The sequence below is a fragment of the Tamandua tetradactyla genome, chromosome 8 (genome assembly GCF_023851605.1).
Source record: "Tamandua tetradactyla isolate mTamTet1 chromosome 8, mTamTet1.pri, whole genome shotgun sequence".
In the NCBI taxonomy this organism is placed as follows: domain Eukaryota; kingdom Metazoa; phylum Chordata; class Mammalia; order Pilosa; family Myrmecophagidae; genus Tamandua; species Tamandua tetradactyla.
In genome coordinates this window covers 125902403-125928027 of record NC_135334.1, presented here as the reverse complement: position 1 = coordinate 125928027, position 25625 = coordinate 125902403, and the positions used below count along the sequence as shown (strand labels likewise).

At 37.0% G+C, this 25625-nt stretch overlaps 2 long non-coding RNA genes across 3 annotated transcripts in view; one reads left to right on the top strand and one right to left on the bottom strand.

Moving 5' to 3' along the window:
* The window catches only part of LOC143643815 (uncharacterized), a 466595-nt gene extending 454258 nt beyond the window's left edge, over positions 1-12337 (top strand). Inside the window, exons 4-8 of one of the 2 annotated variants that reach the window (XR_013156405.1) lie at positions 4350-4460; positions 5288-5344; positions 10938-11186; positions 11709-11821; positions 11935-12337. This is a non-coding gene — a long non-coding RNA (uncharacterized LOC143643815). The remainder of the gene's footprint in view (positions 1-4349; positions 4461-5287; positions 5345-10937; positions 11187-11708; positions 11822-11934) is intronic. The other variant, XR_013156406.1, reaches the window with a different exon arrangement.
* Positions 1-25625, bottom strand: part of LOC143644970 (uncharacterized) — a 326292-nt gene that overhangs the window by 89121 nt on the left and 211546 nt on the right. The gene's annotated exons all lie outside the window — the stretch shown is intronic.

The window sequence follows — 25625 nt, the reverse complement described above, 5'->3', positions numbered from 1 at the left end:
GTATTGATGAAGATCCAGAGAATGGGAAATTCTTTCAGTGTTGGCTGTGCCTTATCTAATCTGGCCTTACCGTGGTGGGAGTGTACAATGGAATAACTGTGAAATGCAGAGTGGCAGCTTCTCAGAAAGTTAAAAATAGAATTACTACATGAGTCAACAATTCCTCTTCTTGGTGCATAACCCAAAGAATTGAAAACAGAGACTCACTCATTTGTACACAAATTTTCATGGCAGCATTGCTCCCAGGAGCCAAAAGGAAATAGAGAATAGACAAAGAGGAGAAAACCAAAAGAAAAAAAATGTAAAAAATGACACCAAGCCTGGAACAGGTGGAAGGGCTGAGATCACAGCACAGAATTGTAAGTAAAGACCCAAAACTGCAAAGGCTGTCACCCCTCTGCCCATGGCATGGTAGATCATACTGGAGACACTCCCCAGTGGGGAAAAAGAAGCAGTTTCTACTAGAGGCAAGGGAAGGTAGCTCAACCAAGCTCCCATTGAGGTCTTAATTAACAGTGTGGGATGGCTGAATATAAGCTCTGAGCCCAGATAAATATGGAGCAAGAATGGAAGGAACCCTGAGGTCTCTCCCAGCAGAGAGGCAGGGCTAACCAAAATAATAATGATAATAATAATAATAATAACAAATAAACAAACAAACAGAAAAGCAGAGGTTACTGGAGTTGGTCACACTCTGAATCCTGGAAAAGGCTATGCCAGAGAAAAGGAGCACATAGAGCTGAGCACCAACTCCAGCTCTTGACTGGTGAAACTTGGGGGTTGCAGACTAGCTCTGAAAAGGGATTTCTTATTAATTTTATTTTTCGCACTTTTGAGTTCTTCTTTATGATCACCCAATGTCTTCTTTATATCCCTCATTTCTTGCCATATCTTACTTCAACTTTTAATTAGAAAAAGCCTCTGGCATTTTCGATTGTCATCACTGATCCAGGTAAGGTGGGAGTGAAGAGAGTTCTGAGAGACAAAGCAATTAGTCAAGCAAAGGAAGACACCTCCCTTTTCCCCAGGAAAAGCAGGACAGGGTGCAGCCCACATGGTGGCTCTCGTTCAGAGAATTCAGAAGCCAGGGGCTAGAAAGCAGGAACAGCTTATGCCCATCCTCTGCCAGAGCCTCTGTCTCAAGCACACCCCTGGAAGGAAGGGTCTGCTGAGAATTAAAGGCTCCATATCATGGCTTTGCCCTGGTGGGGAGCTGTAGGCTGGCAAGTGTCACCTACGGGGCAGGAGAGGAAAAGCACGGAGTCTACAGGCTTCACAGGAAATCTGACAACCTGCCGGGTCTCACCCCAGGGAACCTGATATGGGCTGCACCCGGCTCCTGAGACCTGGATTATGTGGTCTGGGAACATCTGAGTGGGATCAATCACACGTGAGGAGACCCTCTACAAAAAATAGGTTCCATTTAGGTAGGGCAAGAATCAGAAAAACAAGGGCTGAAAAATTATGATTAAACAAAAAACAGATAGAGAACAAAGCCAACCAACCATAAAACCCTAGGCAAAAGGGTGAAAACAAGATATGGCTCAGTCAAAGGAGCAATCTAACACTTCAAATGAGATATAGGGGTGGAAACAAATCAAGTTCAAACAAACATGCTAAATTAAATTTAATTTGGTGTGGAAAGAAATGAGGGATGTAAGGAAGGTATTGGGTGACCATAAAGAAGAACTCAAAAGTGCAAAAAAAAAAAAAAGTGGCATGTCTGTGGTGGATGTATACACATATCAATTTCTAGGAACATGTGGTTCAGAAGGGAATCCCTGGCTTCCTCACAGTGGCAGGATTTCGAATAGCTTCTGCTTTTATTCATTATCATTTTCTTTTTGAATTGGCTACAATGAGAATATAATAGGCATGTAAAAATAAATAAAATCAACTCTTTTTTTCCTGGAAATAATATAAAACAAAACAGAAAATGTTTGCTTTCTCACTGCTATTAAATGCCTTAAAGCATCGTTATCATTTAGAAGAGAAACTACAAAATCTGTCAAGACATCCTTGATTTGTGAAAGAACCATTTTTTGTTGTCATTTAAAAGGAACCTTAATATAAAACATGTATAATCAGCCCATTAAATAATAACTAAAATGTGTTAGAAAAATATAATTAAAACAAATCTCCTCCCAATACAAAAAACATCTCTGTAAAGATAGAAGATAAAGAAAAATAATTTTATTTTTGAATAAGCATTAAACTTGAATCTGTCTTCAAAAGCAATCCACATAAGACTGCAAGACAGAAAGAGCTCACCCTTTTGGGCAAAGGGGATACAAATCACGGCATTTCTTACAATTTGGAGCCAGGAGCCCCATGGTCATTAATTTCTTTCAGGAAATTAGAATTTAGGGGGTATCTGTTCAATTTTCTTGCAAGGAAATGAATTCTCCTCTTAGAAGGCACCATCCTGAGCAGTGAAATTGGCAAGAGGCTCATTCAATATCTTACATTGTATATTTACATCCATTTTGCACTGACAAAGAAAAGAGAACTTACAATGACAGATGTCCTAAAGTAAACATAAAGTGAGAAGAGAGGGAAGAGGAAATCTCTTCACTAATGATCACCAGAGAGAATTAAGCTCCTTTTTTTAATTTTAAATTTGTTTTTTCCATGCAAAAGCATAAAGCAATAGAACCAGAGGTGGGAAAATTTAAAATCATAAGAATGGAGTTAGCTAAGAGAATGTGAACTAAATACTGTGAACTTCAACATTCTCACTGAATAATGAGAAGTGAAGATAATACTTAAAAAAAGAAAACAGAAAAAGTAAAAAAAATCTGACAGTAATGAAGGAATCTGCAGAAATTCATAAGTAAAAAAAGATTTTAAACATGAAAATGTAGAAATACTGTCAAATATTACCTGTTAATATCTGATAAGTCAAAAAGTAAAATATTGAATATGATTATTGGAGAGCATATAACTGATATTATAGTGTTAATATTTTTTATGTAACCTTGAAACTATAAGCAAACTGTGCAGCCTTGTGTGCTGATTTGAAACTGTTATGCACCCATGAAAAAACACATTCTTGTAATCCCAAACCACTCTTAGAGGGACACACTTACTTTAGGGTGGGGCCTCTCGACTGGGTTGTTTCCTGACATGTGACACACCCAGTTGTGGGTATGGGTCTTGATTAGATGTGACTCCACCCATTCAAGCTGGGTCATGATTAGCTTACTAGAGCCCTTAAAAGAGGAGTAACACAGAGCTCAGCAGCAGAAGTTTGGAGATGCAAAGGAAGATGCTAGGAGGACCCACAACATCTACAAGAGCCTTTCAATCCAGAAGCTGAGAGAGCAGCCAGCAGACATGGCCATGCTCCTTCCCAAGAGATGCTAAACAGGCCAGAAACTAGAGTTTGGCCTCAGAGAAGCTAAGAATGGACGAGCAGGTTCCAGCCATGGGCCTTCTGATGTGATAGAGGAAACCGGACACCATCCAGCCCTTTCTTCAGAGTTGAGGAATCTTCTCTGGATGACTGTTCTAGTTTGCTAGTTTACAGTTCCAAGGCCGAGAAAATGTCCCAATTAAAACAGGTCTATAGAAATGTCCAATCTAAGGCATCTAGGGAAAGATACCTTGGTTCAAGAAGGCCGATGAAGCTCAGGGTTTCTCTCTCAAGTGAGAAGGCACATGGTGAACACAGTCAGGGCTTCTCTCTCAGCTGGAAGGGCACATGGTAAACACGGTGTCATCTGCTAGCTTTCTCTCCTGGCTTCCTGCTTCATGAAGCTCCCGGGGAGGTGTTTTTCTTCTTCATCTCCAAAGGTCGCTGGCTCGTGAACTCTCAGCTTCATGGTGCTGCAGCATTCTCTGCTCTCTCTGAATCTCCTTCATTCTCAAAAGTGTTTCCTCTTTTGTAGGACCTCAGAAACTAATCGAGACCCACCCAAATGGGTGGAGACACATCTCCCCTAATCCAGTTTAACAACCACTCTTGATTGGGTTACATCTCCAGGGAGATGATCTAATTACATACAGTATTGAATAGGGATTATTCTGCCTTTAGAAATGGGATTTAGATTAAAGCATGGCTTTTCTAGGGGACATACATTCTTTCAAACCAGCACAATGACTTACTTTGGACATTTTTATAGTGATAGAACTGTAAACTTTTAAGCTATTAAATCCCCTTATAAAAGCTGATCCATTTCTGGTCTATTGCATTCTGGCAGCTTTAGCAAACTAAAATACCTCACAGCTGTAAGCCTTTGTGTGTTTAAGTTTCAGTCTCACAGAGGAGCAACATGCACCCAGCAAGAGCAGACACCAATGAAGCTATAATCAATCACTGTTGTTGTGTTTCTCATCTATCACCCCAGCTTGGAGGCCTGCACACCCTGCTTCTTAGACAGTGGCACCCTAAAGAATGACATGAGTAACTGAGATAAGAATGAACGAAGTTTTCCAGACCCTGACACATGTTACCCAAGGTGATTAATTTTGTCTCTAATGTAATTTTTGTCTCTAATGTAAATTAAATTCATGAGGAAAATTACTATGGGAAGGCAGGTTTAGGAATTTACTCTGCCCTCCCACCTGCATAAATAAATCCTCTTTTCCTTCCCAGCCTGATTCATGTGTCTGTGCATTAAGCTGCACAGATTGATGCATCCATACTTGGGGGTGTGGGGTGCCCATCTTCGTGTACTTAGGAACTGGGCAAGCAAGAAAATTTCTGTAAAAATTGTTCATGTAATTACTGATAAAGATAATTTTCTTAATTTAAATTTAAATTCAACAAAATGAAAAAAAGTAATGTTTAAATTAAAAAAAATCACTAAGGGTGTTGGAAATTATAGCCCTTAATAAGTGAGGCTTATATGAAATAAATGAAAAGATAAATGTAAGTACATTTAAACTTATATACAATAAATAGGTAGCTAACTTGTTACAGACCTTACCACATTCATCTGAAGAAAGAAATATACATCTTTGAAAACTACCATACTGTATTAGCTAGGGTTCTCTAGAGAAACAGAATCAGTAGGAGATATCCATAAATATAAAATTTATAAAAGCGTCTCACGCAACTGTGGGATGTAGAGTCCAAGACCTGTAGAGCAGGCCACGAGCTGGCAGCTCCAATGAAGCTCCTCAATGAACTCTCAGGAGAGGCTGGCTGAAGCAGGAAGAGTGACTGTAGCTGGAATTTTGATAGTAATTGTGCTGACGTTATGGGTTAATTTGGGTGAATGTTCATCTTTACTATGTCAAATCTTCTAATTCTTGCTCAAGGCATATCTCTCCATTTCTTTAGATTTTATTTGATTTTTCAACTATGTCTTGAATTATCCAGCATGCAGTTTTTATACAGGTGTGTATGTATTTGATTTTCTTTGGTGGGATTTTAAATTATATTGTGCTTTCAATTACTGTTTCCAAATGTCCATGCAAGTATAAAGAAATACTATGAATTTTTGTATCTCCTTTCATATAGATAGATATTTTGCTCTCTCTCTACATGATTGTTCTAGTTTGCTAGCTGCCGGATGCAACACACCAGAGACAGATTGGCTTTTAATAAAAGGGAATTTATTTTGTTAGTTCATCAGAGGAAAGGCAGCTAAATTTCCACTGAGGTTCTTTCTTATGTGGGAAGGCACAGGATGGTCTCTGCTGACCTTCTCTGCTGGCCTCTGGGTTCCAACGACTTTCCCCGGGGTGATTCCTTTCTACATCTCCAAAAGCCTGGAGTGAGCTATGAGTGCTGAGATGAGGTATGCTGAGCTGCTTGGGCTGTGCTATGTTGCACTCTCTCATTTAAGCACCAGCCAATTAAGTCAAACGTCATTCATTGCAGCAGGCACACCTCCTAGCTGACTGCAGATGTATTCAGCAACAGATGAGGTTCAATTGCCTTTGGCTCATGTCCACAGCAACAGAACTAGGTGCCTTCACCTGGCCAAGTTGACAATGGAATCTAACTACCACAATGATAAACAGATGGAGATAGATAAAAACATATAGCACATATTATATATGCACAAATTACATATGATATACAGTGTGTATATATGTATAAGAATATACATTTTGCATTTCTGGACATTTCATATAAATCATACTATACAATTTATCTCCAGCATCTGACTTCTTTCACTTAGCATGGCATACGATTTTTGAGGACAATTCATGTTGTAGCATGAATCTGTGGATGGTTACTTTTATTGGTGCATTGTATTCTATTTTATGGATATACTACAACATGCTTATTCATTTACCACTTTATAGGCATTTGGATTGTTTCCAAATTTTTGCTTTTATGAATAGTGCTGCTATGAGCATTCATGTACTACATTTTTAGTGGGCATATATTCTTGTTCCTGTCAGTTATATACCTGGGAGTGATCTTTGAGGCTGTGTGGATATATGCAAATTTTTAAGGAATTGTCAAAATATTCTCTAATGTGATTGAACCATTTTACATCACCACTAGAAAGTATAAGGGTTCCAAATTTCCCTGATCTTCCTAATTCTTGTTGTGTTCTGTCTTTTATTTACAGCCAGCCTAGAGGCATGAAGTGGTATTGCATTTTGGTTTTACTTGAATTTTTATGATGAGACTGATGCTGATAATTGTTGCATTGCTTGCTTACTGGTCAATTGCATATCTTTAGTGAAATGTGTTTTCAAATTTTTTGCAACATTTTAATTGACTCAATCTTTTGTTTTTATATTTAAGTTGTAACTTTTTGTGCTCTGGATACCAGTGCCTTACCAAATATATGATTTGCAATAGTTTCATGCTGCCTGTGGCTTGTCTTTCTGTTTCTAATGTGTCTTTTGAAATACAAATGCCAATGAAGTAAAGTGTAATTTATCATTTATTTTCTTTTCTGGATTGTGCTTTTGTGGTCCTTTGCATCTAAATATATTTATATATATCAAGACAACAAAATTTCCTTAAGTATTTTATTTTTGGCTCGTACTTGTAGGTCTATGATTGAATTTTAGTTAGTTTTTGTTTACTATGTGACATAGGATTCTGAATTCATATCTTCATCTATATAATCAGGAATCTCAACATGTTTTACTGAAAAGGCTACCCTTTTCCCCATTAAATTGTTGTGACACTCTATTGAATTTCAATTGACATGAATATACAGGTTTATATCTGGACATCACATTTCTTTGCGGAGAAGATTATTTATTTATGTATTTATTAATTTATTTGGACTTATTCAACACTTTATTGCTATAGTTTAGATCTTGAGTTTTTTTCCTTCTTGATTCAGTTTTGGTAGTTTGTGTCTTTCTAGGGATTTTGCCATTCATTGAGATAAGCAAAATTGTTGGCATGCATTTGTTCATAGCATTTCTTTATTTCTGTAAGATGAACAGTGATGTCCCCTCTTTCACAACTGATTTGAAAATTTTCTGAGGCAATAGCAGTAGGACCCAGTGTTCTCAGTCAGTCACTCCTGGAGTAGAGCGTCCACTCTATGAGTGGGTCCTGGGTGAAGGGAGAGGCTCTGGTTTTCTCATCCATTACTTCCTAAAGTAAAGAAACATCAACTGACACCTGCAAAGATGAGGAATGTGATGACCTGCCCCTCCAAGTTTCCAACCCTACTCCCAGAATGGGGAGTTAGGGGCGTCGAAGCCATTATCTTCTTGAATGTGGCAGGACAGTTCTATTTCCCAGAGTTATGTTCCTAAATCAGGGCTGGAGAGCAGAAGGAGTGGCTTGTGGCTCAGATACCACTGACTCTCACTGTTCTTACCAAGCTTTTAAAGACTTTTACAAAAACATTTCTCCATTTTCTGGATGGTTTTAGGATAATTTCCAGAGATGTTTTACATATCATTTAACCATAAGTTATTCCTAGATGCATTTTATCATGTTGAGAAGGCTGCCTGCCTATCTATTTTTGTTCAGATTTTTATCATAAGTTTGTATTTGATTTATTCAAGTGCCTATTCTGTATCTGCTGAGATGATTGTGGAGTGTTTCTGCCCATAACTCCATTAAAATGGTATGTTACATTGATTTTCATATGTCGAATGAAACTTGTAGAACTGGGATAAATTACAATTAGTCATTGTGCATAAATCATTTTGGTATTTGCTGGGATCAGATCATAATATTTTTGTTGAGTTCTTGTTTATGTTACTTAGGGATCTTGATCTGTAGTTTTCTATTTTTGTTATCTCTTATCAAGTTTTGGTTCCAGAATTATATTGGTCTCAATGACTTGAGTGGTTTTTACCAACTCTCCTATTTTTTTGAAAGAGCTTGTGAGGGTTATGGTTATTTCTTTGTAAATATTTGGCATGATACACCATTGAAGTCATCTAGACTTTGGCCTTTTTATGTGTGGTTATATTTTTAATTAATAATTCAGTTATCTTACTTGTTATAGGTTTATGAAGATACTCAATTTTATGCATATTCTTAAGTAATTTTGGTGTGTATAGAAAATTCTTGGTCTAAGCTCTCAAATCAGTTGTTATAAAGTTCTTCAGATCATCCCTTTATAATCATCTTTTATTTATATAAGGTTGATCATAATGTGCACAAAATAGAGGTTTTTAATCATTGTATTAAAATTATTTGGAATATTTAACTTAAAGTCATTTGAAGGGAAAAATACATATTTTCACTGTATTTTATGATTACCTATGTAATTACATTTACCAGGGCTCCATTTTCTTGTAAATCTAAGTTATATTCTGATATCACCCCCTTTCAACTTAAAGATTTTTTCTATTATTTCTCCTGTTGTGGGGCTTCTAGCCATAAACAGTCTCAACACTTTTGATCTAAGAATGTCTTTATTTTGCCTTTATTTTTGAAATATAGTTTTATTTGGTTTAGAACCCTTGTTTCACGACCTTTTTATGTTCTTTGTCAGTAATTTGAATATATTAAGCCTACTGCATTCTGGCCTCTGTTGTTTCTGATGAGAAGCTACTCATTTTTTATTTCTTGTGTTCTAGTTTGCTAGCTGCTGGAATGCAATATACCAGAAATAGAATGGCTTTTAAAAAAGGAAGTTTAATAAGTTGCTAGTTTATAGTTCTAAGGCCAAGAACATGTCCCAATTATAAGTCTGTAGATAAGTCCAATCTAAGGCACCCAGGGAAGGATATCTTGGTTCAAGATGGCTGATGAAGTTCAGGGTCTCTCTTTCTCAAGTGGAAGGGCACATGGCAAACACAGTCAGGGTTCCTCACTCATCTGGAAGGGCACATGGTGAACACAGTGTCATCTGCTAGCTTCTTCTCCTGGCTTCCTGTTTCCTGAAGCTCCCGGGAGACATTTTCCTTCTTCATCTCCAAAGGTCACTGGCTGGTGGACTCTGCTTCTCGTGGCTATGTCGTTCTGCTCTGCTCTCTCTGAAGCTCTCATTCTCCAAAATGTTTCCTCTTTCACAGGACTCCAGAAACTTATTAAGACCCACCCAAGTGGGTGGAGAAATGTTGTCACCTAATCCAGTTTAACAGCCACTCTTTATTAAATCACATCTCCAGGGAAATTATCTAATTACAGATTCAGACATTCAGTATTGAAAAGGGATTATTCTGCCCTTACAAAATGGGATTTTGATTCAAACATGGCTTATCTAGAGGACATACATCCTTTCAAACCAGGACACCTTGCTTTAAACATTTCTGTATCTGTGTTTGGAATCTAACATTTAAACATGATGTGTCTATGTGTAATCATTTGTTACGTTTAGCTACATGTTTTTTGTTTTTTTTTTCAAAAATATGGGAAATTTTTGGTGATTTTTTCCTTCAGATATATTTTCTGTCCCTTTCTCTTTTTCTTTTATCTGGGATGCTCAATGCGTATATTTTGGCAAGCTATATGGTCTTCCACAGGTTCCTGAGACTGCTTAATTTTATTTTTAGTTCTTGGTTTTTGTTTTCTTAAGATCATTTCAGCACTATGGATCTGTCTGCAAGTTTGCTAATTCTCTCTGCTGCCAGCTCTAATGTGCTGTTGAGAATTTATAGTGAAACTTTAGTTTACTATTGTATTTTTTTCTCATTATATTTTTATATCTGGAATTTGCCTCTTTTAAAATCATTTCTATATAATTATTGATCTCTATTTGATGGCTTACTATAAGCGTTCCTTCCTAAAATTCTCTAGGCCTTGTTTAGGTTGTTGCAGGTATTTAAAATAATAACTGTTAAATCTTTCTCTGCTAAGACCAAGAACTGCCTTCCCTCAGACACAGTTTAAATGTGATGTTTGGTTTTATTGTTGTCATTGTTTATTTTTTCTGTATATATGTCACATTTTCTTGGTTTGTTGCTTGCCTAAAAAATTTTAGCAAAAAATGAATATTTTAGACACTATATTGTGGCACCTTAAAATTTTATTTTCCTCTATAGTTGGTTGTTATTGCTATTTGCGTGCTTGTTTAGTGACTTGCACTGACAAATTCTGTGTAGTTTGATTCTTTACTATGTGGGGATACTTATGTCTCTGCCCAGTTTTTACGTTTTTTCTTTATAGTTTTGAGTCTTACTTACTAATGATTACTATTTTAGTTTGCTGAATCTGTCAGAATGCAAGACACTAGAGATGGATTGGTTTTTAATAAGGGGAGTTATTTAGTTGCAAATTTATAGCTCTTCAGAGAGCCAGGCAGCTGGCTTTCCTCTGGCTCTCTCTGTCACGTGGGAAGACATACAGTGAATGTCTACTGGTCTTCCCTCCCGGCTTCTGGGTTCCAATGGCTTTCCCTGGGGTGATTCCTTTCTGCATCTCCAAACACCTGGGTCTGAGCTGTGAGAGCTGAGATGAGGTATGAGCTGTTGATCTCCCTTCTGACCCTTCTCTTTTAAGCCTCCAGTTAATTAAATTGAAATATTCATTGTGGAAGGTTCTCCCCTTAACCAACCACAAATGCAGTCAGGCACAGATGAATTTCACATACTGATGATTTAAGTCCACAGAGAGACCTACGGGGCATCATCACCTTGTCAAGTTGACACCTGACCCTACCTACCACAATTACCCTTGGATCAGCACAGCTCACTGATGGGCCAGTGACTGCCAGATGTGCTTAAACACCTTGAAGCTGGGAAGACGTTGACTCTTCACAATGGATCTGCGTGTGATGTGGGGAAGACATTCAGTGTACACTTCTCTCAATTTCAAGTTCTGCATTCACAAGATCACATCCGACCAAGAGCAGGTAGCTTGCTGTCACTCTCCCTGGTTCATCCCAAGCATACAAGCAGCCTGTGTGTGTGCACAGTGTCTTAGACTCCAGGTCTAAGAGGGATCTTGTCAAGGCACTGTTTAACATCCTCATTCCCCAGAATATGTCACTGAATTCCCATCTGGGCTCTCCCAAACCTTGTAGACTCTTTAGGGTAGCTGTAATGCAGCTCTTACTGCATTGTTAATTGCCGTCAATTGTTAATTGCCACTGAGATTGCTATTACTTTTTTTATTCTGTCTTAGACATGGAATTTCCCATGCTCTGCTAAAAATAATGGTTAAAAAAACCCAATAGTGATAACAGAGGGGCCAGTCCTCCTGGCAGCACTGTGACAGGTCTTCTCCCTGGAGCTGCGTTGGGGAGGGAGTATACTCAGGCTAAAATGCAGCTGACCCCCACTGTTCTTGTTGAGGTAAGCTGTATTTTCACTGGAAAACATTTCACCATTTCTTCTATGTCTTTGGTCAATTTCCCACTTTTTGATCATTGTAGTCAACAATTTCGTCCAGATTTCTCATTTGCTGAACCTCTCATCCAGCCATTCCAGAAGTCTGAGAAAATGTTTTTTGACCAGATTGGAAAACCTTTTCAGTGAGGAAAGTGTGGTAAGTAGAAGTATGTAGTCCAGAAAAAGCATGTTCTTAATATTAATCCTATTTCTATAGAAGTGAACCCATTTGTAAATGGTGACTTTTGAAGATGTTATTTTTATTTATAGCATGGCCTACTGAATTAGCAGGATTTTCCTGCTACTGTAAGCCTTAAAAGGGAAAACCCTGGGTATGAGCCAGAGGCCAGAAGACGATGGAACCCCAAAGAGGAAAGAGAGGCCCTCTCCATGTGATGTAAGACAGAGACACAAGCCACAGAAGCCGGAGGATGCCAGAATCCAGACGCAGAATTATGCAGATCCTGGGGAGAAAGCACTGCCGTGCTGATGCCTCGATTTTGCACTTCTCCCAGCTTCAAAACCAGTCCTAATTCCCATTGTTGAAGCCAGTCCTCTCTGTAGTAATCACAGAAGCCATGATACTAAGACTAAAAGGATTGTATTTTTAACATATAGTGCTGAACAATAGGATGTCCATATGCAAAAATTTAACCTAAATCTATAAATCAGGCTTCATACAAAAAGTAACTCAAATGGGTCATAGACCCAAACATATAACATGAACATTTATACATTTAAAAGAAAGCATAGGAGCAAACTTTGTGAACTAAGACAATGAATTCTTAGATAACATACTAAAATCAAAATCCACAAAAGAAAATATTGGTAAATTAGATTTATCAAAATTAAAATATTTTTGTCTGACAATGACATTGCTAATATAATGCAAATGCAAGATACAGACTGGGGTAAATATGGCTATTTCACATATTCAATAGAGTGAATATATAAAGAATGTATAAAGAGCTTTCAAAACTCAGCACTAGAAGAAGAAACAACCTAATTAATAAATAGACAAAAGAATCGAAGGGACATTTTACTAGAGGTGCTCTACCAAGGGCGAGAAAATAATCATATGATAAAATGCTCAAAATCAGCAGCTGTTATTAAAATGAATATTAAAAACAAAATGAGATCATGCCACATAAGTGTGTTAATGGCTTGAGTTTTTAAAAATCACAAAAAATAGATTTCAAAATTGGTGACTAATAATAGAACCACTGCTTGGTGATAGTTTGCATGATAATTGTGCAGCTCAATGTTTCTAACATATTGATTTATCTATCTGTATGTGCATTCATCTTTATACACATGTGGGTTTATTTCTAATTCCTATAGATGCAAAATCTTCTCTGTGGTGTTTTGTGATTGCATGTCCATGTGTATGTTGAAAGTAGCACAGCATGCTATGGAAAAAATTCTATTGTTTTATGATCTCTAGAACAAGAGGAAGCATGATTTATTTGATGTAGGTACTTGACTCTAAACTGGATGCAGTGACTACATGAAAGTTTAGGTTTTGAAAATTCACATACATTGTGCACAGGAAAAGAATGATGCAAATTCGTAGTTAGATTGCCATTAGTTAAAACCATTAGTTTTCACTGATATTCATTATTCTCTTATTTAACAATATAGAAAGCCTTAGCTGGTCACATGGCCAGAGTTATTTTCTAGACTATCTTCCAGTTTTGCGTGTTTATGTGACTAAATTTAGATGATGGAGCATGAATGGAAATTCTGCCTGATATTGCCAGTTTGTACAACGAAAAAGGAATGTGAGTGCTTTTCTTCATTTATTGCATCTGGCCTCCCCCACCCCATTTTCTGTTGCCTGGGAAATGATAAATGTGTAGCTGGCCAGTTTTGATGTATAGTTGCAAGATTCATATTGATGATGATGCTATTCAACAATGTTAGACCTCTTTCCACTGAAATTTTTCATAGAAAAGAAACTTCTACCTGACTTAAAAGACTTTACTTTTGCATCTTTCAGAGAACATCTTAATTTAAACCCTATGTAAAATATAAATTTCTGATGTTCTCGATACTTATATTTCTCAATCATCACAGAAAATAAATTATTCCCACAATAGCTGAACCTTGTTTAGCATTTACTTGATATGGTCTAAATAACAAACTAAGTGCTTTGTAAAAATAATCATAATTAATAAATGTAATACATCTATGGGTGTGGAAAGTTTATGTAACTTCTTAAGTTCATATGAAATAAATGGAAATATAAAACCTGTTAAATGAAATAAGACAGAATAAGAGTTTCTATGGTTAAAAGTTTTCAAATGGCGTTGGGAGGTTATTGGGGAGGTCAGAGCTGGATATCACAAATGGCCATAGTATGCAAATCTCCCTATTCTTCAATGTGGGACTGAATCCCTATTGCCAAGAGTCAGACAAAACACATTTGAAGCTACCATCAAGAGTTCCTGAAAGAAAAACTTAGAAAATGCGCTAGGAGTGGTATGGCCAGATATGTTTTTGGTTGCAACAAACTCTTTGAGAGGCAGGCAGAATGGTTTAATTCAATTATAAATTAACATGGGAAAGGAACATGATCCCCAGGGTAGAGTAGCTTTCTGATTAAGGAGCACTATTTATCTTTATGACAGTATATATTTTAGAAGATGATGACACATCTCAATAAAGAAATTTTCAAACATTAATAAAAACAAGTTTTTTTCTCATTTTATCTCTACCTTTTACCTCAATCAGTAAAGGTAAGCATGAAATTTCCCTCAACACAAACAGGTAAGTCAGAAGTATTTCTATCCAATAACAAATTTATTTTTGCCTCTATCTGTATTCTTTAAAGCCTCAGCAAAGAACATTCAGTTTCAGAAAATGAAAAAATAAATTACTGATTATTTTTTATTTCACACACTATTTTCTTACAACCTCTGTAATTTTCTAGATTTCATGACTTTGAGATCAAATGAGAACAAAATGAGATGCACTTTATAATATAATGGGCCAATATATCAGAGCTTATTATCATCATCATAATCATAAGGGCTGACAATTATAAAGTGTTTACATGCTATGCGTAGATTTAGGTGTTTTATATGCATTCAATTTGAGTAGTGCATTTAATTAAAATTAAATTATAACTAAGTAATAAGCCTGAGACTCATTACGATTGCATTATTGAATTTGGAGCATATGTATTAGTGATATCAAAGAATGTCCTTGTATATTACGAGTAAGTCCCATGATAAATGAATCTGAAAATATTGGAGAAATATAACCTGCTTTTTATCATTAAAGAATTCTCCTCAAGAAAACAAAAACCTTTAGAATTGCATTTGCCAGTTGCCTGTTTGATTTTTATTTCATGTCTTCAATTTGATTTTATAAACTTGCTTTGAATGTAAGCAATAGATGCATTGCCATGATAGACTCAGTAGCGGATGACATAATCCTTAGATCAGAAAATAACATTTTCACTGGGGTGCCATGAAGTGTTTTACTAAATAAAGGCATCATCATGTGACTGACATTTCTAGTGATTTTCTTCTTGAGTTGTATAAATAGTAATTTCTAAAACTTCCTAAAATACAGTAAAACCAGCTCCAAATTCTGAGAACATTTTTCTTTTTCAGCATGATTGTATTTGGAAGGTGAACACAATTTGGGTAGGATTAGAATAATTACATTACTTAGTTTACAAATGGTTTCATATCTCATTTCATAGTCACCAAATTGCTGTTCCTTTTTATAGATAAAAACTTGAGATAATAGACTTGTTTATCCTGAATAATTGGCTAAAAGTTCTGTTGCCGTTGTTTTACTGGCTAATTGTTCTTGACAGCTAGTTTCAGTTAAATTTTCAAATGTCCCTCAGGAACAAGGATGTTATAGCTGCACTCAAAAAAATTGTTCCTTAAAAATGGTTAATGAAGTTAATTGTTTTAGCTTTAACTGATTGTAATAGAGTTTGAAAAGAAATGTTTAAATCTCTACATTACCCTTTTGACATGATAATCACTTCTCCTTGTAATGTATTTTCAGAGATGTAGCATGACATGCTCCGTGCCTGAATATATACTAGGAAAATCAATCTACCTTCACAACTACATGTCTAAAAAATATTCTCATCACATATATAAAACAGCAATTTGCATCACATTTTACCATTAAATCTATGAACAGAATCCAAGCTGTTAAGATGTTTGACTTCAATATCTTGGGGAGTCCGTAAGATAACTTGACCAAACAACTGATCAAGACCTCACACTTGCATTTCCCATTACCTATCCCTGACTACCCATCAAGGAATGGCCAGTGGGTGAGGAATGTTCAGTGAAGGATAAAAGGACTGAGTATAAATTTTATACATTTAGATGAATATTAATATGCCCTACTTCACAATCTTGCCAAAATTCAAAGATTTTTAAGCACTGATAAATATTTAATTTTATTATTTAATGTACTTTGCCCCTGTGTAAACATACTCAAGCCATATTCCCATAAGAAACTAACATGTTTTCAGCTCTCTCACATTGAAGTTCCTGGCAGATTACATGCTTTAATGTAAAATTCCTATGTGTCTCAACCAATATATTTTGTACAAATTTCTATATTATTCTTAGCAATTATGGTCCTAAAATAATGTTTTTGGATAATTTCATCTCTTTCATTATTTCATTCCCAACAGATATATTCTCAATCCATTTTGGATGAGCTCTGCTGTGGATGAAAGGTTTCCTGTCCTCTCACTTTCTAAAGGACCAATTACACATAGTCTTCTTCATAATATTGATAACTTTGACATAAGATCTCTCTACAGAAAATGTCTTTGAAAGCTTGGAATAATTATCCTTAAGTTTGTAGCAGCAGTTAGATATTGCAAAAGTTATTTCACCAGAAAATTGTACTGCAACAGAAACAAATGGCTCTGGAAATGGAGAGAGTATCTGGATTATCTGCATGGGACCCAATCTAATCACATGCACCCTTACAGGAGAAAGAGTGAAGAAAGAGGTACATGTCAGAGAGATGTGACAACCCAACAAAAAGCAAAAGAGAAGAAGCATTGAGTGGGCGATGGTGGCACAGTGGCAGAGTTCTCACCTGCTATGCTGGAGACTCAGGTTCGATTCCTGGTGCCTGTCCATGCCAAAAAACAGAAGAGACGAGGCATTGTTTTTCTCCTATGTTTCTAATTTCAATATTATTGTTTTCTGCTTTAATATTTAGTTATTTCCTTTCAACTGATTGTTTGAGATTTACAGTGCTGCTATTAATCTAATTTCTCAAATTGGAAACCAAGATCATTGCCTTGAAATTATTTTCAAATATATATTTTTTGGCTTTAAGGATAGATGCTTATGTCTCTCACTTCTTTAAAAGAATTGCAAGGATAAGATTTTTGTGGTGGCTTCATGGTATCAACAGGGAACCACACTCTAAAGTTTCTGCTCTGCTGCCTCTGAATATTTCCTCCATGCTTGAGTCAATTTATGGTTCAGGCCAGTTGTTCATGTCTCCAAGCAGCAGGAATGAGAAAGTGCCCATTCTTGTGCAATTTTTTTTAACTGAGTTAATTGTAGATTCACCTGTATTTCTAAGAGTATCTTCAAATATTTTCCCATTTTCCGAAGGATTTATATAGTCACTGTTTTTTTTTACATTTTTAAATATAGTCTATATACTACTCATTCATTGTTTATGTAGTTTGTAAATATATTCACCCAATTTGTAGTTTTTCATCCTCTCTCAGGAAGCAAAATATTTTATTTTTATGAGGTCCAATATATTAAATTTTTCTTTTAATAATTGCAATTTTAGTGTCAAGTATAAGTATTACTCCCCTAATCCTAGATCCTGGAGATGTTTTCTCATACTTTTCTAAAAGTATACACATTTGCATTTTACATTTAAGACTGTGGTGTATTTTGAATATTTTTTTCAAAGATGTGAGATTTATATTGATATTGATTTTTTCCTATAGAAGGCCAGCTGCTCCAGCACTATTTATTGAAAAGGCTACCCTTCCAGTAATGAATTGATTTTCCAACTTTGTCAAAATGAATGGACAAATTCTTCTCCAGTGTACATTCCCCAGGACAAATGATATGATAGGTAACATGACAAGTGTCAATAATGTTAAGTAGATGAAACCATACAATGAATCTTCCCCTTCCACGATGGAATGAAGCAAGAAATCAATAAAAGAGTGACTAATGGAAAATTCACCAAAATGTGGAAATTAAACAACACACACTTGAAAACTCAGTGGGTCAAAGGAAAAATCCCAAAGTAAATTAGAAAATCACATGGTGTAAATTAATATGAAAGGACAATATATCAAAACTTATGGGGTCCAGCAAAGACAGTACTGAGAGGGACTTAAAACTCTAAATGCTTGCATTAAAAAAGAAAAAAAAACCTTGAGTTGGACTCATAACTTCACAACTGGGGGATCTAGAAAAAGAAAAGCAAAATAAACCATATGGAAGCAAAAATATGGAAATAAGAAATGTTACAGCAGATATAAATGACAGCATAAAAAACAGAATCAACAAGAGCAAAAGTTGGTGCTTTTAAAAAATAAATAAAACAGAAAAATATTTAACTATACTGACAATGACAAAGAGAAACACAAGTAACTGAAATAAAAAATGGAAAGGGGGAATTAACTACCAATCCAACATGAGTAAAAAGGATTATGATAGTTTTCTCCAGAGAAATAGAACTGTCACTAGGCATGCACACACACACACCTATGCAGTTAGATAGAAAGATAAATTGATAGATAAAAAGATAGAGATATAGGTATAAATTGATCGATTGATTGCTTATAAGAATTGGCTCACACAACCATGGGGACTAGCACAACCTAATTCCATATAGCAGGCTGCAAGTAAGAAATTCTGATGAAGGTTTTGATGAATACTACAGGAGAAGCCGACTGGCTGAAGTAGGGAAAGAAATTCTTTTTTTAGCCAACTGATGGCTAAAATAATCAGTTCTCCATTTAAGACCTTCACTTGATAGAATTAGACTTCTAGCCTTGCCTAAGGCAATGTCCTGTGATGACTATAAATGTAATCAACCACAGATGCAATCGAGTGACTATTCAAGCCCATGTAACTCTTGACAGTAACAATCAGGATGGTGCATCTTTTACCAAAAAATGGGCACATGATCCTAGTCAAGTTGACAGACAAACAACCATCACAGTCCACCTCTTGAAAATTTGACAGCCACACACATCTCCTCAAACCACATAGTCTCTAAATTAAAAAACAACACCTATACTTTTACCTAACATAATTCAACTGTCCTGTGTAGACCCATAAATGCACTAGCCCTTTCCCCAGAAGAAGGTGCAAGTCCTTGAGTAATATACACTCTTCAACTTGGTGTCCTGTAACTTAAATACCATGAAATAGTTGATAAAATTTATGTTATATGATAAGGAGTTAAGATAGGGAAGAAAACAAAGATGGTTGCTCAATGTATCTAAATGAACATATTCATAAAAAGCATGGAGTAAATCTCATAACAAATGCACCATGTTTCTGCAACTAATACTTATAGTTCATATTTATAACTACCTTCTTCCACTACCCATTCCATATTCCCTTTATCCTCAGGGAGCACCTCAGCTGGCCAGGGTTCATTGCCTGAAATGGGGACCCAAACCTTCATTCCTGATCATTCTAGGTCATTGGTGGCCCTGCCTGGATTGGGTTGTTGCAGTTTTCCATTAACTTTAATCACAGGGCATGGAAGGGATCTCCTGTATTCTTCGTCTCCATTGTATATTTGCAGTCTTATTTCCACTTGAAAGACAAGGTTGTTAAACCCCAGCAGGTGGTACCACTCCCATCTTGATTCCTGGACCCATGAATCCTAGCTATGGATGTACAAGAGCCACAGGTGTGCAGCATCCTCATCCTCCTGAAAAAGATTGCTGTGCGAGGCATTGCCACCCAGTCGGAGCTGTAACTGAGGCTTCGGAAGGACATCCCACCACTCTGTCATTGGAGCTCCTGCAGGGTGGTGGGAAGTATGGGAAGACCAGTGAGCTTCATGAGCATGTGACTATTCCAGCACTTCATTTTCTGGGAAGTGAGTCCTGTGATGAGATGCAATGCTATGTGGATTAACTGATGTTGGGTAAGGAATTCTGTAAGTCCATGAATCATAATTTGGACAGAAGCAATGTGTGTAGGGAAGGCAAATATGTGTCATGAATATCTGCCTATTCCTGTAAGAAAAAAATCCACATTCCTCCTCCATGATGGAAGTGGTACAATCTAATTAACCTTTCACCAGGTAGCAGGCCAATCACCTCTGGGAATGGTTCCTTATCAGGGACTGAGCATAGGTCTCTATTGCTGGCAGATTGGGGACTTAGCAGTGGACATAGCCAGGCATGCCTTGATGAATGGAAGTCCTTTTTACTGAGCCCACCCTTAGCCTCTGCCCCTACCACCATGGCCTCTTTGGTCATGAGCCTTTGAGCAACTAGAATTTCTAGTCGCTCCCAGGAGGCCTTTCCTTCCACAATTGCCCTCACTCCACAAGTACAGGAACCAATGTTGTGATTTTGTTGGCTACTGATCTTGTGTATTGCAGTGATGCATTCTGAAAATGGAGAAGGAACCACTGAATGAATATGACCCACCAATCCACAGTGTGATGGATGTCAGCTGAAGCTCCTTGGATCACCAATCCTCCATGGGTCCTTACTCTGACTGGTGGGCCACAGGGATGTTTCTGGTCTCTTGGGATTAGTATCAATTTAGAGACAGCATCCTATAATTCCTGAAATGCCAGGTCATTTCATTTTCCTCAATGCACAATCACCCTTAGAAGATCATAAATTCCTTAGGGAAGGCTGGGGACAATTAGCAGCAGTTTGATTATTATCATCACTTCACATCAGTGAGATCACACAATATGTGCCCCTTTATGTCTGGCTTGTTTCACTCAGCATAATGTCCTCAGGGTCCACCCATGTTGTCACATGCATCAGGACTACATTTCTTTTCATGGTTGAATATCATTCCATCGAGTGCAATACCACACGATGTTTACCCATTTTTTCAGTGATGAATACTTGGGTTACTGCCATTTTTTTTGTAATTGTGAATAATGCCACTAAGAATATTAGTGTGAAATATCTGTTAGAGTCCCGACTCTTGGTTCTTCTGGGTACCTTCCTATCAGCAAGATTGCCAGGTCATTTGGTAATTCTATACTTAGCTTCCTGAGGAACTGCCAAATGGTCTTCCACCTTGGCTGCACCATCTATATTGTCATCTGCAGTGACAAGTGTTCTTATTTCTCCACATCCTTTCCAACATTTGTAGTTTTCTGTTTTTTTCACAGTAGCCATTCCAGTGGGTGTGAAATTATGTCTCATGGTTTTGATTTACAATTCCCTAAAAGCTAGTGATATTGAGTATCTTTGCATGTGCTTTTTAGTCATTTGTATATCCTCTTTGGAGAAATGTCTCTTCAAATCTTTTGCCCATTTTAAAAACTAGGCTATTTTTCTTTTTACCTTTTACTTATAGGATTTCTTATATAGTCTGTATATTATACTCTTACTGGATATATGAATTCCAAATACTTGTCCCATTGTTTCGATTGTCTTTTCATTTTTGTGGCAAAGTCCTCGATGCACCAACATTTGTAAATTTGAAGATGTCCCATTTATCTATTTTTTCTTTCATTGTCTGTGCTCTGGGTGTAAAGTCCAAGACACCACACTGCACAACATGAGATCCTGAAGGTACTACCTTGCATTTTCTTCTATGAGTTTTATAGTCCAGGTCTGTGTATTTAGGGTTTTGATCCATTTTACGTTAATTTTGTGTATAGTGTGAAATTAGGATGTTCTCTTATCCTTTTGCATGTGGATATCCAGTTCTCCCAGTACCATATTTTACAGAGACTATTCTTTTCCAGTTGAGTGGACTCAGCAGCCTTGTCAAAAATCCATTGGCCAGACATGTGAGGACTTATTCCTGCACTCTAAATTCCATTCCATGGATCAATATGTTTATCCTTTTCTGTTTCAGTATTTTTGATTTCCAATTCTTCCTTTAGATTGTTTCTTTGAGTTTTTCTCCCTGATTATATTACCCATCTCTTCATGCATGCTTTCTTCTTCTTTCATTAAAACTATGACCATATTAATCACAATTATTTTAAATTCTTGGTGTGATAATTCCAAAGTCTCTGCTGTATCTGAACTTAATTCTTATGCTTGCTCTGCCTCTTTTATGTTTTTGCCTTTCAGGATACATTGTAATTTTTTGTTTAATGTTAGACATGATATAACAGGTTGAAAGGACTGAGGTGCAGAGACCCTAAGCTGAGGTTTTATGTGCATCTCTCTAAGAGTTAGACTGTGTTTACTCTTTGCTATAGCTGTAGTTAGAGGCTGATGTTTCCTCTTGTGTTTTTTGTCTCCCCTTGTGACTGTGGGTTTTCTTGTAGGCTCCTTCTAAGTTCAGGGCTGGGCCTTACCTTTCCTTCCATTGCAATCTTCTGTGATTCTTTTTGTTGTAGTAAGGTGTGGTGGAAGGGAAATAATTTATAACCCTGTGATTTGGTCTCAAGCTTTTAGTGGGCCTGTGCCTCTGGGACTGATCATCTCAGGTGCTTCTCAGCCTTTTTTTTGCTTTATTTCATTTTTTGTAGGTGAGACAGGAAAATCCAAAGGTTGGACCTGGGTATTTCCATTCTCATTTGTCTTCGGGGTAGAGATCTGTATTTCCCTTCCTCAGGTTGGTTCCCTTCCTCAGGCCTTGGGAAACCCAATCTGATTAGCCTCTAGTAAATTAACTTACAGTGAGGGAAGACTTTGATAAGGAGGATAGTGCCTTCTGGGTACGAACGTTACTTTTCTTCTCCCATTGTTAGAAGCAGGAGGGGAATTATTCAGGTCTTCACAGTGAGAACCTGAATGGGTTCTTCCAGGCAAAACTCAGGACAGTGTTCACCAACCCCACAAAACACAAACACAGACAACAAACTGTGCCCTACAGAGCGTTTAACTCTCAAGCTGCTCCAAACGGTTCCTCCAGCCATTTACTTTTGCCATTCGAGCATTGCTACCATGTCTTGTTCCAGCAGGGAGTTTGCTTCCTAGGCGTCTTCTGCAGGTGCTCTCTGATGCTCTATCTCCAGATCTTTTCTGTTTTCAGGACAGTAGCCTGTCCTGTGCCCTAAATTCACTGATGGATCTAAAAAGAGCTGTTTCTACTTTTTCACTTCATTCAGCTTTTTTTTTCTTTTTAGCATAGGGGGTTGTAACTTCTAAGCACCTTCTATGCCAGGCTCTCTTTTTGTGGTCTTAATTTACATTTACAAGTAACTACTGATGTTGTGACTCATTTCATGCTTTGGATATCAGTATATCTTTATTATTTAAGTTTATTTTCAAATCTTGGGCCCTTTTGGGTAGGAGTGGCTTTTGTTTTCATATTATTGAGTTTTGAGAAACTTATATATTCTCTGAATACTGATGCTTTGTCAGATGTGTGGTTTGCAATCATGTTTTAATCTCTATGGCATATCATTTCGAAATTATTTTCTAATCTTAAAGTGGGAAACAATTACTTAAAACCATACATACTGCTTTCCAATTTTTTGGGTGCATTATGGAATTTTACATCCCAGTATTAAACACATGAGCCACAGTTCATATTATTATCCTGAATTTAAGTGACTATTACTTATGAATTTTTCCCTTCTCACAAGAAAATCTCCTGTCTTCCTGTATGCCATAAGGTCTAAAGCCACAGCAGAATTCTTCAAATACCAGAAACATAATGAGTCTCTTGGCAGAGAATTATTTTAATAGCTAACACAATTAAGCACTTTTTGATGTGATAGCCAAAGTCACTCATTTAATCTTTTTTTTTTTTAGGTGCATGGTCCAGGAATCGAATCTGGGTCTCCCACATGGAAGGTGAGCATTCTACTACTGAACCACCCATGCACTCACTCATTTGATCTTAAAAACTCACCAACAGATCATAAATGATTTGATTTGCTAAAGCTGCTACAATGCAATATACCATGAATGGATTGGCTTTTAAAAGGGAATTTATTAAGTTACAAATTTACAGTTTTAAAGCCATGAAAACATTCAAACCAAGGCATCAACAAGAGGATGTCTCCTCTGGGGAAATGCAGCATCCAGGCTCCTCTGTCCCATGTGCTTTCTGCTGGCCCTTCTCTCCTGGGTTGGGTTTAAAACAGCTCTCTCAGCCCCAGTGGGTCCTTCTGTCATCCCCTGGAGCACCATCCTTCTGCACATCCTCTGTCTGCTCTCTTTAGGGGCTCCACGCTCTCCCTCTCTCGGTGAACCCCTGGTAGACTAAGACCCACCATTAACTGGCAGGGCCACATGTCTATCTAACCAAAAGTCCCTTCCACAGCTGAGCGCCACATCTCCTAAGAAACAACCTAATCAAAAGATCCCACCCAAACAATAGTTCTGCCCCCACAAGGTTGGATTAAAATGAAAAGAGCATGGCTTTTCTGGAGTACACAGTAGTTCCAAACCAACACACTAAATATTATACATGATTAAGTATTTAATTAGCATCACGCCTGAACAAGATATCAGCTCCTTGTTTGCCCACCTGTCCATGTAGCCTGGACAGAGTCAAAGGCAAGGCATCGGCTGCTTCCTGGTTTTCCCACCCGCATGACCCAGGCCCAGTGCTTGGGCTGCGTTTTCCCTAATGAATGTCCAGGTTTGGGAAACATTAAGTGACAGCACCTTAGATGTGTGCTCCAGACATGCTCTCCTTTTTGCTGCCAGTCTATGTCACAGTGCCCCAGTTTATGTCTGTGTTTCCCTGGGTATGCAAAGTCTCTTCTGGGTGTGTCTGAAAAAAAGGTCCTTTCAAGTACAGCCATTTTCATATTTTCATCTATCACATATTGTGCTCCTAAAGTTGATCTGCAAAGAGAATGTATCCAACATGGAGATACGCTGGTTCTTTTACCTGCCTTCCCTTTAGCAGCTTACTAAAATGGAAAAGGTTTTAACCAACATATGTGGAAAGGAACAAGGCAATAACTTGGAAAATTGTGCATGGGCCCTTCTTTAATTTTGGTTTGTTCAATCAAGGTGCCTTAAGGGCAATAATAGGCTTTTTGCCATTTTTTGGTTCCATATATATTCTTTTAGGTCAAAGAATGTCACTAAATTTGGAATTCTTATTTCAAGATACTCTCCAGAATGCCAAAAATTAGAAATGTCTAATTCACCTTAAGCTTTAGATCTTCTGTTTGCACATGCATCTCAGAGAAGATATCTCTCCAGATTCTTCTCCCTGTCCTGGAAGTAGATGCTGTTACTAGTAATTCAATGCTTGAATTGCTGATGGCACAGTGACCTCAGCTATCTGATGTGTCCCTGGAATTTCATGAGTTTTCATAATATCTACCTTTGTGTGCTATAGGAGTGGGAGCAAATTTCTTTCTAGATTTCTGCTGCCTAAATTGTAGGCATAAGTCTAATCATATTTTTTAAAGAAGATTCAAGTTAGTGAAATTTTAACAAGCCTTTAAATGATCACTTAATAAATCCCCCTAAAGCCCTGTTTATATGAATTTCTCAGAAACCAAGATAGTGTATGCCTCTAAATGGCTGCATAAAAATTCCTTTGGAGAATAGAAGATTGCCAGATTTCACTTCAACAAAATAAGATAAGGAGCATAATCATATTTAATTAATTATTGAAATATTCAATGATGGTGAACGACTGAATATTTTGACATATTATGTGGATTATATTCTAAAAATTGAGTGTTACTGCTTTTAAAAAATGGCAACATAGATCTATCCAAATCTTTGTTTCGATGTGTTCAACTTTAAGGATGCTGAAATTGGTATTATTCTAGCAAAAAGAGGTTTGTTCATGGATAACATGACTACTTGAAATAAAGAAAAAATAAAG